This window comes from Capricornis sumatraensis, chromosome 19 (assembly GCF_032405125.1).
Source record: "Capricornis sumatraensis isolate serow.1 chromosome 19, serow.2, whole genome shotgun sequence".
Lineage (NCBI taxonomy): Eukaryota > Metazoa > Chordata > Mammalia > Artiodactyla > Bovidae > Capricornis > Capricornis sumatraensis.
The window spans coordinates 41,366,349-41,381,985 of NC_091087.1; the positions used below are offsets into that span (position 1 = coordinate 41,366,349).

The 15,637-nt window shown below is 39.7% G+C and overlaps 1 pseudogene; it reads left to right on the top strand.

Annotated features, from left to right (window-relative positions):
• Positions 1-5,649: 5,649 nt before the first annotated feature.
• On the top strand, positions 5,650-5,804 carry LOC138094865 (large ribosomal subunit protein eL39-like; annotated as a pseudogene).
• Positions 5,805-15,637: the final 9,833 nt, after the last annotated feature.

Here is a 15,637-nt window from a genome sequence, read left to right on the forward strand (position 1 = left end):
CAGCTGTTCAATATAGGTGATGTTATTTGCATGGTTTTCACTGATTTTATTATTTTTAAAAAATAAAGGTTGACTTGTATAAATATTAGGTACTATTCATATGTATGTTTTGTTATTAATTTATTCTTAAATAGTACAGGGCATAAAAGCTAAGAAACAAGCTGAGAAATATGTTAAATGGCCACATTATAGAAAAATAATGTAATTAGTTACAATTAAAAGGGAAAATGCTTTTATGAGTTTATGATAACCAATGTGAATTACTGATGTAATTTGTGTCCATCTTAAAGAGATTTGGTATTTTCACATGAATAAGTGTCAATCTGGGGACTTGGGAACATAAAAAATGTTTTCTCATTGAAATTAACCGTGATTACATTTTCCACCTGCATTGGCCCCACAAGAGGCTTTTCAGGTAAGGCAGAAGGGGACCGTCCTTTTACTGGAATAGAAAATTTAAATGTGACAGATGATTAAGGCTCTTCTTGCTCTGAGATCAAGGTATAGCCTCAGGAGCCTCTATTAGCACATGTGTATAACTGTGTGTAAAGAAAGAATGTGACAAGCCTGAAAGGAGGTGTATCCTGTTCACACATTCCTGAGGAGACCTTGCCTTTGTGGTGGTGTATGTACCAGTAAAGTTATCTGTATCCTGATTTGACTTCCAATGTCTTTTCCTACAGGGAAACATATGCCCACCAGGCTGACTCCTGGGTCCTTTCTTTCACAAAACTGTTTGTATTTTTGTTATTGTTCATTTTTTGTTTATTTTCTTAAAAAAAATTTTTTTTTAATTTATTTTTTGACCTTACAGCATGTGCAGTCTCAGTTCCCTGACCAGGGATTGAAGCCGTGCCCCCTGCAAGTGGAAGCATGGAGTCTTTAACTATTGGATTGCCAGGGAAGTCCCTGTTGTTCGTCTTTCAAATCAGATAGTATTTGGTGCCTGATGTCTGAGTTATGTTTTTCAGCCTTCACAAGCCAGTCAACCCTGGGAAACTGCCAGCACCTAGTTATTGAGGCCCGAAATAATAAGGCCAGCCGGTGGTGAGCAGCCAGCCTTCTCCTGCAGGAAGCCCATTCCCTTTTAACCTGCTGTCACCACAGAGGTCCTTTCCAATCCTTCGACTGGGATTTTCCAGCATTTTGATGAACTAGATTATATTGTTCTTTCCCTGACCTGGAAGAGGTCAGACCCCTAAGGCAAGTGATTCATCTTTGCAAACATTGGTTCATTTCACTCTTTTTGACACAGAATTGAAAGCTATTTTTGCAAAGCTCCACCCAGATTTCCAGCACTCAGTAGTCCCATAGGCTTCCAGAGCAAATGGGAATAGGAGGCAGTTCAAGCCATCTGTCCTAGAACAAAACCTCTGGTCTCAGGTCTGTGTCTTTGGTCGGGGCTCTTTGGGAGCTACCTGGCCTCCCATCCAACAGAGCTGTTATAAACCAGATACTATCAAGTGCTGACAAGACTGATAGGAGAGGGTGCCCAAGCTGAAGTCAGCCTGGCAGTGGGCTTGGTTGGCTGGGAGAATAGTGGCGCCAACCAGTTCCTATAAATGTGTCCACAGACACCTACATATGGTCAGGGGCTTTAACCCATCAAATACCTTTATTCCCAAGCACCAGCATTGAATGTTGAGTTCTTAAAAATAGTAATATACATTTTCTGTTGTCAAGATTGGGCTTCCCTGATAGCTCAGTTGGTAAAGAATCTCCTGCGATGCAGGAGACCCCAGTTTGATTCCTGGGTCAGGAAGAGTCCCTTGTGGCTCAACTGGTAAAGAATCTGCCTGCAATGTGGGAGACCTGGCTTTGATCCCTGGGTTGGGAAGATCCCCTGGAGAAGGGAAAGGCTACCCACTCCAGTATTCTGGCCTGGAGAATTCCACAGACTGTATAGAAGAACATGGGGTTGCAAAGAGTTGGACATGACTGAGCAACTTTCACTTTCACTTTTCATTATCAAGATTGGCCAGGACTCTTGCCCTTTCTGTGTTTAAAAAAAAAAAAAAAATCCAGACAACTATAGAGATGTTATGGAAGAGACCAGGCAAGGATTTTAGAAACATGAGCTCAGAAGACGCAAAGTATATTGGAGAAACAGTGGGGAAGAAGTTAAGTTTCCCAAATATAGGGTGGGGAGCGCTTGATTTTGTAATGCTTAGGCATTGGGCTCATCATGTCTTTATTGTTCCCACACAGCACAGCTATGTTCCTTCCTGTTGTGAGCTTTAGGCTAGTTAATCCAGAATCTGAGCTAAAGGAAACCAAGTATAGTTTAATAGGCATTAGGGGTTCCTGATGTTTTATTAATGTGGAATATATTCAGAGCTAGAGAAGCTGAAAAGATTGTCTGTTCTCCAAGCCTTCATTTGCTACTTTATGACAAGAGCATGTGTTGAATGCTTTGATGGATTCAAGCCAATCTTAACACAGGTTCTTAGCTTGGATGCAATTTCAGGGAATGATAACCCCATTTGGGAATCTGTTTCAGAAACTTCATCTTGAAAAACTGAGCTTGGTTTTCAGTCTCTCCAATTAAAGTGAAAGTTTGATTTTATAATGCTTATAACTGTACTAAGATTATGTTAGAAGAGAAAAGAGTGGTTGTAAAGCTAACTGATTTATCAGTAGTGTTCTCCTGACCAATCCCCTTTCATGCTCCCCGCCACCCTCACAAAAAAATAGGGCAAAATACTTGGCTTAACACCGGTCATCAAGCAACGAGTCATTTCCTAATATGGACAGTTGAACCCTCCAGTTTCACTTCTGGAATTCAAGTACTTGGAGAATGGCATTTACATTTGTGTACATTTTCTGCAACTCCCTCCCTCTCACTCCCCAACTCGATGAACCCTTTGTGTTGTTTGCTTTAACATTAATTTTGGCATCTACAATGACTAAATTTCCGGAACCTATAATATAGGATCAGTCTGAAAAAACAAACAAACAAACAAAAAATACATAGGATCAGCCTGAACCCAATACAATCTAACCCTAATAGTTGATACAAAATTCAAATGAATAGTCCCAAGATTTGAGGGCTCTCTCCTTAATAAAACTGAATCACTACCCCACAAAATTGTAGTCTTTAAAAAGAATGAAGTCAGTACATTTCTGCTGACATAGGAAGTCATCAGTGGTAGAATTTAGAAACTAGGAAGTCACAGAAAAGTGGGTAAAATAAAATCATCTTGGAAAAGAAAAAGTGATTTAATCTTTTGAAAAATAATTTCCCATCTTAATAATAAAGATAGTTATGATACATGTGCTAACCTTAGACTCAAGTTTAATTTTTGTTTTCTTTGGTAATTAGACAAAATTATATATTATGTAAAACTTTACACTGCTTGTTAACTGATGGTTATTATGTGCTAAGCACTTTACTTACATTATCATTTAATCCTCACAGTAACCTTCATTTTGTGCCCAGTCGCTCAGTTGTGTCTGACTTTTTGCGACTTCATAGGCTGTAGACTGCCCAGGCTCTCTGTCCATGGGATTTTCCAGGCAAGAATACTGGAGTGGATTGCCATTTCCTTCTCCAGGGTTCTTCCACACCCAGAGATCCAACCTATGGCTCCTGCGTCTCCTGCATTGGCAGACAGATTCTTTACCTCTAAGCCACCAGGGAGGCCCCAACCTGCATTTTACTGTTTGAGAAAACTAATGCATATAGGAGTTAAACAACTTGCCGGAGGTCAAATACACGTTACATGTAGCAGAACTGGGCTTTGAGCGCAGGGTCTCTGACTATAATTCATGCTGCTGACCTCCGTGCTATATTCCTCTCATCAATGTAAATGTTTGAATTTGTAACCATTTGAGTTTTACAATAGTAGGCCACAGAGAATCAATATAGTCAAATATTAGCTTTGTAATTTGGCTAAAAGAAGCTAAGTAAAGTCCTAATTCAGAGAGTAAAGCCAGATACTGGTGGACCTGAAGCTGACCTGTGCCTTACATTTGCAGAGTACAAGCTGAAAGAACTGCAACATAGGATACTAGCTAAAGGTTAGAAACAGCCTAAATGGTTCATGTGTAGGGAACTGGCTAACTAACATGGTACTTAAGCTATCAAAAAGCAAAGTGGAAAGAAGATAAAAATGAAGTTTGTAATGTACTAATGTGGATCGCTTTCCAAGACATTAAATGAAAAAAGCAAGGCTCTTTACAGGATGTTTGTATGTTACCATTAATAATCACGTTCAAACAGGATATGCATATATAATCATTATGTTGAACAAGCATGACTCATGGGGTGTATATCAGTTAATGCAGGCTAAACAACTGCAGCAAATAGACCCAAAACACAACTCAGCAAAGTAATTTTTTTCTTGCTTACCTAATAGTTCTGGACAGATATTTAGGTCAGGGAGGAAGCGCTCCTACATTACTGTCATTCACAGGCCTTGGCTCTGTTCATCTGGTTTGCCACCACCTGGGTCAGAAAGTGGTACACACTGCTTCCACCCACACTGGAGAAAATGTTGTCGTGTGGCTATACTCAAATTGAATGGGAATATGGGAGACTAGTCTAATAGTTCCAGAGATTAATAGATTTTGCTAGACAGACAAGGCCTCTGTCACAGTCAACCTCTCTGGTCACCTCCTCCCCAAGGGTGAAGACAAAAGTCTCATTCAGTTATTGAATTTCATATCAAAATCATGATTTCAGTCTTTTCTAATTAGCTTGGATGAATTTCCTCATGGTCTAGCAATCTATGAGCTAAAAGTCAAGTTGTTGCTATCAATACTTCATTACTACTCCACCCAGTACCCAATGATAAGACAGAAAAACAGCAATAAAAGTCCCTATTTTGAAAAAAAAAAAAAAAAAAAGTCCCTATTTGGAAAAGGGAGAATGGGAAACAAAGCAGTCATGTCCAAAGCTATCACGGAATTCTGACACATACATTATGAAGATATTCTTGGGCAGAGGATCTGAATAGACATTTTTCTGAAAGAGACATACAGATGGCCAAGGGCACATGAAAAGATGCTCAACATTGCTAATCATTAGGGAAATGCAAATCAAAACCACAATGAGTTTAAAAGTTAAAAAAAAGAAACCCACAATGAGGTATCACCTCATACCTGTCAGAATAGGTGTTATCAAAAAGACAACAAATAACAAATGTTAACAAGGATGTGAAGAAAAGAGAACCCTTCTGCACTGTCGGTGAGAATGTAAATTGGTGCAACCACTATGGAAAACAGTATGGAAGATCCTCAAAAAACTAAAAAGAAACCTACCATATGATCTAGCAGTTCTACTTCTGAATATTTTTCTGAAGAAAAAATTCAAAAAGATAAGGTCTGGGGTTGCACTGCCAGGGACTCTCTTCTCTCTGCCAGGGATATCCCCAGTGACCTTCCATTCCCAGAGACTGGGCTACACTATAAGAAACTCCCAGCTCACTCCTTGAGGGATCCTGACCATCTCCTGGCCAGAGAAATGGCTCCAGAGTGGTACCTGCTGCACCTTTTCACAGGTAGTACAGGGTCTATTTTTCACATCATTTGGTTGAGTTTTATCTGTTTGTAATTTACTCTTCTGTTTGAAAGCCTGAGGCAGTGGAATCAACAATAATACTTCCTACATCATTTAAGAGTAGAAATTACAGGAATTTGCTGCTTGCAATGTCTTCTCACAAGACTTTCAGGATCAAGTGATTCCTGGCCAAGGAACAAAAGCAGCATTGTCCCATTTCCCAATGGATTCAAATGAAAACTGGCAATAAAATTGGTACAACTCCAAGAGAAGACATTGGAGAAGAATCAGACTGAGTCTGTAAGAAGCCTTGCATATGAAGTGCTACTTAACCTGCTGAAAGTCTATGTAGGATACATTTTAAGTTAAAATTTTTATAAAACAATATATATATTATGAATCCATTTTATAAGACTTTAAAAATATGTGTGTATACACAGATATGCATACACACACACACACCCCTATGTGTGTGTATGTACATTAACAAAACTGGAAGACTGGGACATCACTGGTGGTCCAGTGGTTGGGAATCTGCCTCCCAGCCCGGGGAACATGGGTTTGATCGCTGGTCTGGGAAGATCACACGTGGTGGAGCAACAAAGTCTCTGTGCCACAACTCCTGAGCCCACCTGTGCTCTAGAACTTGGGAGCCGCAACTCCTAAGCCCAGGTGCTGCAGCTGCTGAAGTGTGCCCTAAAGCCTGTGCTCTGCAACAAGAAGCTGCCACCATGAGAAGCCCATGCACCGCAACCAGAGAGCAGCCCCCTCTCACTGAAAGAAGAGAAAGCCTGGGCACAGCAGTGAAGACCCAGCACAGTCAGAAATAAATAAATGAATGAATAAGTAAAGTTAAAAAAAAACTGGAAGACTATATACCAACGTCTTAACCATAGTTATCTCTGTATGGTCCTATTATAGGTGGTCTTTATCTCCTTCTGGGTCTTTTCTACACCTTCTAATGACCTACTGTCTGAACACCTCATGAGTATTTTAAGGGAGAAATGGAATATTTGACTCTTGGTGTTTCCTCACTAGTGGTCCATCTGCTGCTGCTAAGTCGCTTCAGTCGTGTCCAACTCTGTGTGACCCCATAGACGGCAGCCCACCAGGCTCCGCCATCCCTGGGATTCTCCAGGCAAGAACACTGGAGTAGGTTGCCATTTCCTTCTCCAATGCATGAAAGTGAAAAGTGAAAGTGAAGTCGCTCAGGCGTGTCCGACTCTTAGCGACCCCATGGTCTGCAGCCTACCAGGCTCCTCCATCCATGGGATTTTTCAGGCAAGAGTACTGGAGTGAGGTGCCATCGCCTTCTCTGAGTGGTCCATCTGGCTCAGTAATAAATAAGTGAAACGTTTTTTTGGAAAAGGTCCACTCTTTAGTGGACCAGAAGGACACATCAAATGGTAAACTGTGATTATGAGTGACTTTGTTTTCTGCTTCTTGTGTTTTTTGAGTTCCTATTATGCGCATGTTAACTTTAAAAAATGTTAAGAACCTTAAAAAAATGCATTCCTATGTTTTTGCAACCTTATTTACAATAGTCAATTTACAAAAGCAACCTAAGTGTCCATTAATAGATGAGTGGATGAAGAAGTTCTATATAAAACATATATATAACATACATATAACACATACATATATCCTGACATATGCAATGTAATATCAGCCTAAAAATAATGAAATTTTTCCATTTGTAATAGCATAAATGGGCTTAGAGGATATAGTGCTAAATGAAATAAGTCAGAGAAAAATAAATACGGTTATTATGTCACAGGTGGAATCTAAAAAACATAACAAATGAACAAACAACAAAACAGAAACAGGCTCAGAGAGAGCAAACAGGTGGTTGTGGGGGTGGGGGGAGGTGGTGAGGGAGGGTAGGTAAGTGAAATGGATGGGAAGATTAAGAGGTACGGTGGTTTTTTTTAAGAGGTGCAGTCTTTCAGTTACAAAATAAATGAGCCACAGGGATAAAATGAACCATATAGGGATTATAGTCAATAATTATGTAGTATCTTTGTATGGTGACAGATGGTGACTAGCCCTGTGGTGATCGTTTCGTAACAGAAATATCAAATCACCATCCTGTGCACCTGAAACTGTTAATAACAATGTTGGTCAGTTATACATCAATTAAAACGATAAGTTAAAGGGCGTTATAAAAAGATACTCTATCCTGGCAGCGAAGGAAGTTCTCAGATTAGAGCCGGTTTTGCTCTTGTCGTTGTTCTCCGTATGCCCTGCTTCTGCCCTCTGGCAAGTCCTTGCTCAGCCACTTTTCTCCCTGGCTCTGTGAAGTGGGAGCATGCCTTCCTTGAGGACTGTACGGCCTTGACAACCTGCTTCCGGATGGTTGGAGATCCAAGCGCTGTTTTATGGTTTTACTTATTTATGCAGGCCAGGCTTGTGGGGGTTTGGGGCAAAATAGTTCCCCCAGAAATTTCAGCTCTATTTGCTTCTAAGCAGCTTGTATTCCCAAAGATCTCTCAGACAGGTTTTTCTCTGGATCATGACTTTGGTGAACTTTCCAGTCCCTTTTTATTCTGCTAGTTGTATGTTTATTGATGTTGCAGTCGTATACTCTCTAGTTGGTGTTGGAATTAAACTCTACTGTGTAGTGGCTGCCTCATGAGTTGGTGCAAGAGATAAGCCTGAATCAAAAACACATGATGACCAGCACAACCACCATTTCACCTGGCAGGGAAAACCATAACCATATCTAAGAATGAACCTAAGAATCCATCCAATCTAGATGAACTAGACCTAGAATTCTAGACCAGGGCTCAGCAAACCGTAGCCTGTGGAGCAAACATGGCCACCCATCTAGTTCTTTAAATAAAGTTTTATTGAACACTTACTTGTTTATATATTCATGAGGCTTCTGTACTACAACAGCAAAGCTGAGTATCTGCAACAGAGATAGTATGGGTCACAAAGCCTACGATATTTACCTTCTGGCCCTTTGTGAGAAAATAAAAAATTACCCTTTCTTTTTTTTTTTCTAATTTTTGATAAGATACATCCTGATATATCTGTGCATATATTTTTAGCATTCTTTTTCATATCTTTCTTAAAAATTGAAGTCTAATTGATACACAATGTTGGGTTAGTTTCAGGTGTACAGCAGAGCAATTCAGTTATATATATATATTTTTTTCTTTTTCAGATTTTTTTCTCTTATAGATTATTTCAAAATATTAAGTTCCCTGTGCTATACAGTAGGTCCTTGTTGGTTTTATTTTATTTATTTTATATTTATTTATATTATATGTTATCATATATTATTTATATTATTTATTTTATTTTAAATTTTATTTATTTATTTTTGGCTGTGTTGGGGCTTTGTTGCTGTGAACAGGCTCTCTCTAGTTGTGGTGATCAGGGCCTACTCTCTAGCTGCAGTGTGGGCTGCTCACTGCAGTGGCCTCTCACTGTAGAGCATGGGCTCTGGGGCGCACAGGCTTCAGCAGTTGCAGTGCAGACTCAGTAGTTGCGGCACACAGGCTTAGTTGCCCCGAGGCACATGGGATCTTTCCAGACCAGGGATCAAACCCGTGTCCCGTACATTGGCGAATGGATTCTTAACCACTGAACCATCAGGCAGGTCCCAGTTATCTATTTTATACATAGTGGTGTGTATATGTTAATCCCAACCGCCCAATTTATCCCTCCCCTCACCCTTTCCCTTTTGGTAACTATACTTTTTTTTTCCTGTGTATGTGAGTCTCTTTGTAAATAAGTTCGTTTGTATCTTTTTTTTTTTTAATTGCCCATTCTTGTTCTAGACAATAGTAGCCTCTTCCATGATCTGTCAGTGAGGACTAAAAGGGAGAGGAGAATGGAAAATTCCACTCTTTATACTACAAAGCTACAGAAAAATTCCACTCTTTATACTACAAATCTCCCTACCAAAAGGGAGATGAGAATGGAAAATTCCACTCTTTATACTACAAAACCAGTATGGTACCAGCACAGAAACAGAAATATAGATCAACGAGACAGGATAGGAAGTCCAGACATAAACCCACACACCTGTGGCCACCTAACCTATGACAAAGGAGGTAAGAATGTTCGATGGAGAAAAGAGTCTCTTCAATAAGCAGTACTGGGAAAACTGGACAGCTACATGTAAATGAATGAAATTAGAATACTCTCTAACACCATACACAGAAATAAACTCAAAATGGATTAAAGACCTAAATATAAGGCTGGATACTATAAAACTCTTAGAGGGAAACATAGGCAGAACACTCTATGACATAAATCACAGCAAGAACTTTTTCAACCCACCTCCTAGCGTGATGAAAATAAAAACAAAAATACATAAATGGGGTCACAGGTGAAAAATAAATAAATGGAAACTAAACTTTAAAGCTTTTGCACAGAAAAGGAAACCATAAAACAAAAGACAACCTTCACAATTGGAGAAAATATTTGCAAATGAAGCAACCAACAAGGGATTAATCTTCAAAATATACAAACAGTTCATGCAGCTCAATATCAAAACCCCCAAACAACCCAATCAAAAAATGAGTGCAAGATCTAAACAGATATTTCTCCAAAGAAGACATACATGGCTAAAAAACACATGAAAAGATACTCAACATCACTAATTATTAGAGAAATGCAAATCAAAACTACAGTGAGGTATCACTTCACACAGATCAGAATGGCCATCATCAAACAATCTACAAACAATAAATGCTGGAGAGAGTGTAAAGAATAGGGAATCCTCCTACACTTGGTGGGAATGTAAATTGGTACATCCACTATGGAGAACAGTATGAGGGTTTATTTAAAAACTAAAAACAGAGCTGCCATATGATCCAGTAAATCCCACTCCTATAGCTGAAGAAAATCATAATTTAAAAAGATACATGCACCCCAGTATTCATTGCAGCACTATTGTCAATAGCCAGGACATGGAAGCAACCTAAATGTCCACCAACAGAGGAATGGATAAAGAAGTGTGGTACAAATATACAATGGAATGTAACTCAGCCATAAAAAAATGAAATAATGCAATTTGCAGCACCATGGATGGACCTCAAGATCATCATACTGAGTAAAGTAAGTCAGACAGAGAAAGATGAATATGTTGATATCACTTACATGTGGAATCTAAAAAATGGGTACAAATGAGCTTATTACAAAACAGAAATAGAGTTATAGACATAGAAAACAAACTTATGGTTACCAGGGGGAAAGGGTGGGAGGAGGGATAAACTGGGAGATTGGGACTGACATATATACACTCTTATGTATAAACTAGATAGCTATTAAGGAGCACAAGGAACACTACTCTATACTCTGCAATGGCTTATTTGGGAAAAGACTCTTAAAAAGAGTGACTATATGTGTATGTATAACTGATTCGCTTTTGTATACCTGAAACCAACACAGCATTATAAATCAACCATACGCCAATAAAATGTTTTTAAAAAAGAAAAAAAAATTCCACTCTTACCTGAAGAAACTTACTCATGCCCTCAGGAATTGAAACAGGAAAAGGTAAGACTTTTCATTATCAGTCTGGGCTGACTCACCCATGGACACCAAACTTGTTACAATAGGTCTGCTCTTGAAATCCACCTGATCAATGACTAACCCCACTTCAGTTTGAGCCAGTCATTGCCAATCATTTATATTTAATCTAAACCCCTCATTTCCCCCCCAAATCTATATAAACCCCATCTTTTACTTTGTTAACAGACATTATCTGTCTCCTTGCAACTCTCCCTTGCCTGGCAATAAATAATTTCCACTTAGGTTTTTTTTTTTTTCCTTTCTAGTTTTAAAGAATTGTGATTCCTTTAATACCGCAAATCTAAACTATAGTGACTTAACAAAATAGAAGTTTATTTCCTGCTCACCTAGTAGTTTTGAACAGGTGTTCAGCTTTGTGGCGCAGCTCTTATCTTCCTTGTCATTCATGGATCCAGCTGCATCCAGCTGTCAGAAGAGGAAAGAGAGTTCCCCTGTGTGTGGTATTCTGGGAGGTATTTACTAGACCAGTCCTGGAAGTGGCACCTCACTTGTTATTCAGTCGCTAAGTGTCTGACTCTTTGTGACTCCATGGACTGCAGCACACCAGGCTCCTCTGACTCAGATTCACGTCCTTTGAGTCTGTGATGCTGTCTAACCATCTCACCCTCTGCCGCCCGCTCCTCCTTTTGCCTTTAATCTTTCCCAGCATCAGGGTCTTTTCCAATGAGTCAGCTGCTTGCATCAGATAGCCAAGGTATTGGAACTTCAGCATCAGTTCTTCAATGAATATTCAGGACTGATTTCCTTTAGGATAGACTGGCTGGATCTCCTTGCAGTCCAAAGGACTCTCAAGAGTCTTCCCCAGCACCACAATTTTAAAGCATTAATTCTTTGGCGCTCAGCCTTCTTTATGGTCCTTCTTTATGCTCTCACATCCGTACATGACTACTGGAAAAACCATAGCTTTGACTATATGGACCTTTGTTGCCAAAGTGAGGTCTCTGCTTTTTAATATGCTGTCTAGATTTCCATGAGGTCACAAAGAGCTGGAGATGGCTGAGCAACTAAGCACAGCAGAGCACAGCACAGCTAGGTTTGCATAGCTTTCGTTCCAAGGAAGAAATATCTAATTTCTTGGCTGCAGTCACTGTCTGTGGTGATTTTGGAGCCCAGGAAAATAAAATCTGTCACTGCTTCCACTTTTTCCCCTTCTAGTTGCCATGAAGTGATGGGACCAGATGCCTTGATCTTAGTTTTTTGAAGGTTGAGTTTTAAGTCAGCTTTTTCAGTCTCCTCTTTCATCCTCATCAAGAGGTTCTTTAGTTCCTCTTCACTTTCTGCCATTAGAGTAGTTTCATCTGCATATCTGAGGTTGTTGGTATTTCTCCTGGCAGTCTTGATGCCAGGCTGTGATTCATCCAGCCCAGCATTTTGCATGATGTACTCTGCATGGAAGTTAAATAAGTAGGATGACAATATACAGCTTTGTCATACAACTTTCCCAGTTGTTCCATGTCCGGTTTTAACTGTTGCCTCTTGACCTGCATACAGGTTTCTCAGGAGACAGGTAAGGTGATATGGTATTCCCATCTCTTTAAGCACTTTCCACAGTTTGCTATGATTCGCACAAAGGCTTTTGCATAGTCAATGAAGCAGAAATAGATGTGTTTGGTTTTTTTTGCCATTTCCTTGCTTTCTCTAGGATCCAACAAATGTTGGCAATTTGATCTCTGATTCCTCTACCTTTTCTAAATCCAGCTTGTACATATGGAATTTCTCATTTTGCATACTGCTGAGGCCTAGCTTGTAGGGTTTTAAGCATAACCTTGCTAGCATGTGAAATGAGTGCAATTATACAGTAGTGTGAACATCCTTTGGCATTGCCCTTCTTTGGGATTGGAATGAAAACTGACCTTTTCGAGTCCTGTGGCCACTGCTGAATTTTCCAAATTTGCTGGCATATTGAAGGCAGCACTTTCACAGCATCATCTTTTAGGATTTGAAATAGCTCACCTGGAATTCCATCACCTCCACTAGCTTTGTTCATAGTAATGCTTCTTAGTAGTAGTGAAGTCGCTCAGTTGTGTCCGACTCTTTGTGCCCCCATGGACTGTAGCCTACCAGGCTCCTCAGTCCATGGAATTTTCCAGGGAAGAGTACTGGAGTGGGTTGCCATTTCCTTCTCCAGGGGATCTTCCCAACAATGCTTCCTAAGGCCCACCTATTTGAATACACCAACCCATCTTAACATTTCATTGGACAAAATTTATTCTAGATGTTGTTTCAAACTGCAAAGGACAGAATATATGTTAGCAGGGAGTCAGAAGTCTCTACTACAGAGTATAAATCAGAAAACATCTTTTTTTAAAAAACTTTTTATTTTGTATTGGAGTATAGCTGATTAACAATGTTATGATAGTTTCAGGTGTTCAGCGAAGGGACTCAGCCATACATATATCCATTCTCCCTCAAACTGCCCTCCCATCCTGGATGCCACATAACATTGAGCAGAGTTCCCTGTGCTATACAGTAGGTCTTTGTAGAAAGCATCTTAATTTTTGTCTTCCACTGGCCCTTTAGTTTATTCTGTGAGGCTGGTTTTCCCTTGCCCCTTTTACCTGGGTCAAGTCCATCATCTTTTTGAATCACTCTTAGGTGTTAAAAGTCCTCCTGAAATGCTAGTCTCCCAAACAACATCAACATCAATTAATTAACAGAAATGCCCAGCTCCCTCTAACAGTCATCACTCTTGATTTAAAACTGAGGCTCCTTCCTCTCTCCCAGCATGGGCCTCTAGGATGTGGGTCACCTCCTATGAAAAAATTTTGTGTGATCCGTTCCATTCCTTCTTCATTCAGTGCTTCCACTTTCCTCATCTTGTTGCTGTCTCATCCTTCCAAGCTGAGTGGCTGTTTATTCATCTGGTGTGTTTGTAGAGCTTAGAAAAAGGTCCCCCTTCTGAGTGAATGCAACCCCATGTGAGACCACTGTGCCTCTGTTTGAAGTAGGAAAAGGCAGCTCTTCCTCCAAGTAGGCACAGCCCCATGCCAGGGCATATGGTTTGGAGACTGAAAGCATGCTGGATTTCAGCCCCCTTTGGCAGCTACAGCCAGGTACCCTCTTCAGTGAATGACTTTATACACCCACAAAGCTGGTTAAGGTTGGAACTTATGGAAGAAGTCACTGGGGAGACAGTAATGTTTGCCCTTGACTTGTGCTGTCGTGGGTGACATCTGCCTTCTCTAGGGTTCACAGATGTTTTAGGTTTACTCTTTATTTGTCTTTTGCAGGCTATATTTATGAGTTCTTTTTAAAAATTTTTTTGTTTTTTAATTGAAGGTAATTTCTTTACAGAATTTTGTTGTTTTCTGTCAAAACTCAACCTGAATCAGCCATAGGTATACATATATATTTCTGAGTTCTTTAAAGCTCGATCATTCCATCTTTGAGGATTCATCTCTGCACCTGTTTTTTTTTTTTTTTTTTTTTTAAAGTATGTATTTACCTGCATGTTAGTTGTGGTATGTGGGATCTAGTTCCCTGACCAGGGATCATACGTGGGCCCCTTGCATTGGAAGTGCCGAGTCTTAGCCACTGAGCCCGCATGCAGGTCCCCTCTCTGCACTTGCTTTCACATAGATGAGTACGTTGTCTTTGTGGTTGTTTGTTTATAATTCTTTCTTGAGACTTGGCATCTGGTGATACGCCTCCACCTTCCTTCTGCTGAAGTCCACTCACTTCTTTAGGCAGCTTTCTTGAACAGGATCCAAGACAGTACTTCTCCAGAGTTCTTGCCTGTGTATACCACACTTGGACTAGGGAAAACATGCTTATTTGACCCACTGTTGGGAAATCTGTTATATCCCAAACTGTAGCCTCGTCTCTTCCCCACAGGACGGCTAAACCAGATCTTTATTTTTTACATATCCTAGATGTAACTGAGATCTTAACCCTAACCATAACCCTAACCCTAATCCAGCCATATGCCTTATATCGTGCAGCCAAATTCCTTATATTAAGGGGCACACACACCTCTGGATGAGGTTGGGGATGGTGGCAATAACCCAGTACAAAGTAGAATAACTCTCTAAAACCCTTGAATTGCTTCTCTTTTTTCCTACCTCTCCAATAGCTTTGGTAAGCTGGAGGTGGGTGGTGAACTAAGAGTAAAAAACTGGTTTTTCTACATTCTCCTTCTGGAAATCCTGTGTTGGTGAATTTGCATCTAACTTTGAATATGACCTTACTGTTTTGGGATCTCAGCCAAATCTAAGACTAAGTGAAGTTTGTTTAAATGTTTCATCTATATATATCTCTGGAAGTATATACATGGAACAGAAAATATTGGTTATCTCTGAGGGAAATTTGTTGGCACAGGGAAGTTGTGGGAGGGAGAAATTTTCACACATACTCTTTTGAACTGTTTTAATTTTAAACTATATATATGCAGTACCTATTTAAGAAATTTACCTTCTAAATATATACTAAAATACTTTCCTGCAATAGAGCACTTTCCAACTCTTAAGAAAAATGAGCTAAAAATTCTGATGTAGAAAAAATCTCAAAGATGTTTTTAAGAAAAGGAAGATCCAGAATGTTTCATAATGCACCTATTTATATACAATAAAATTATATGTAATTACATGT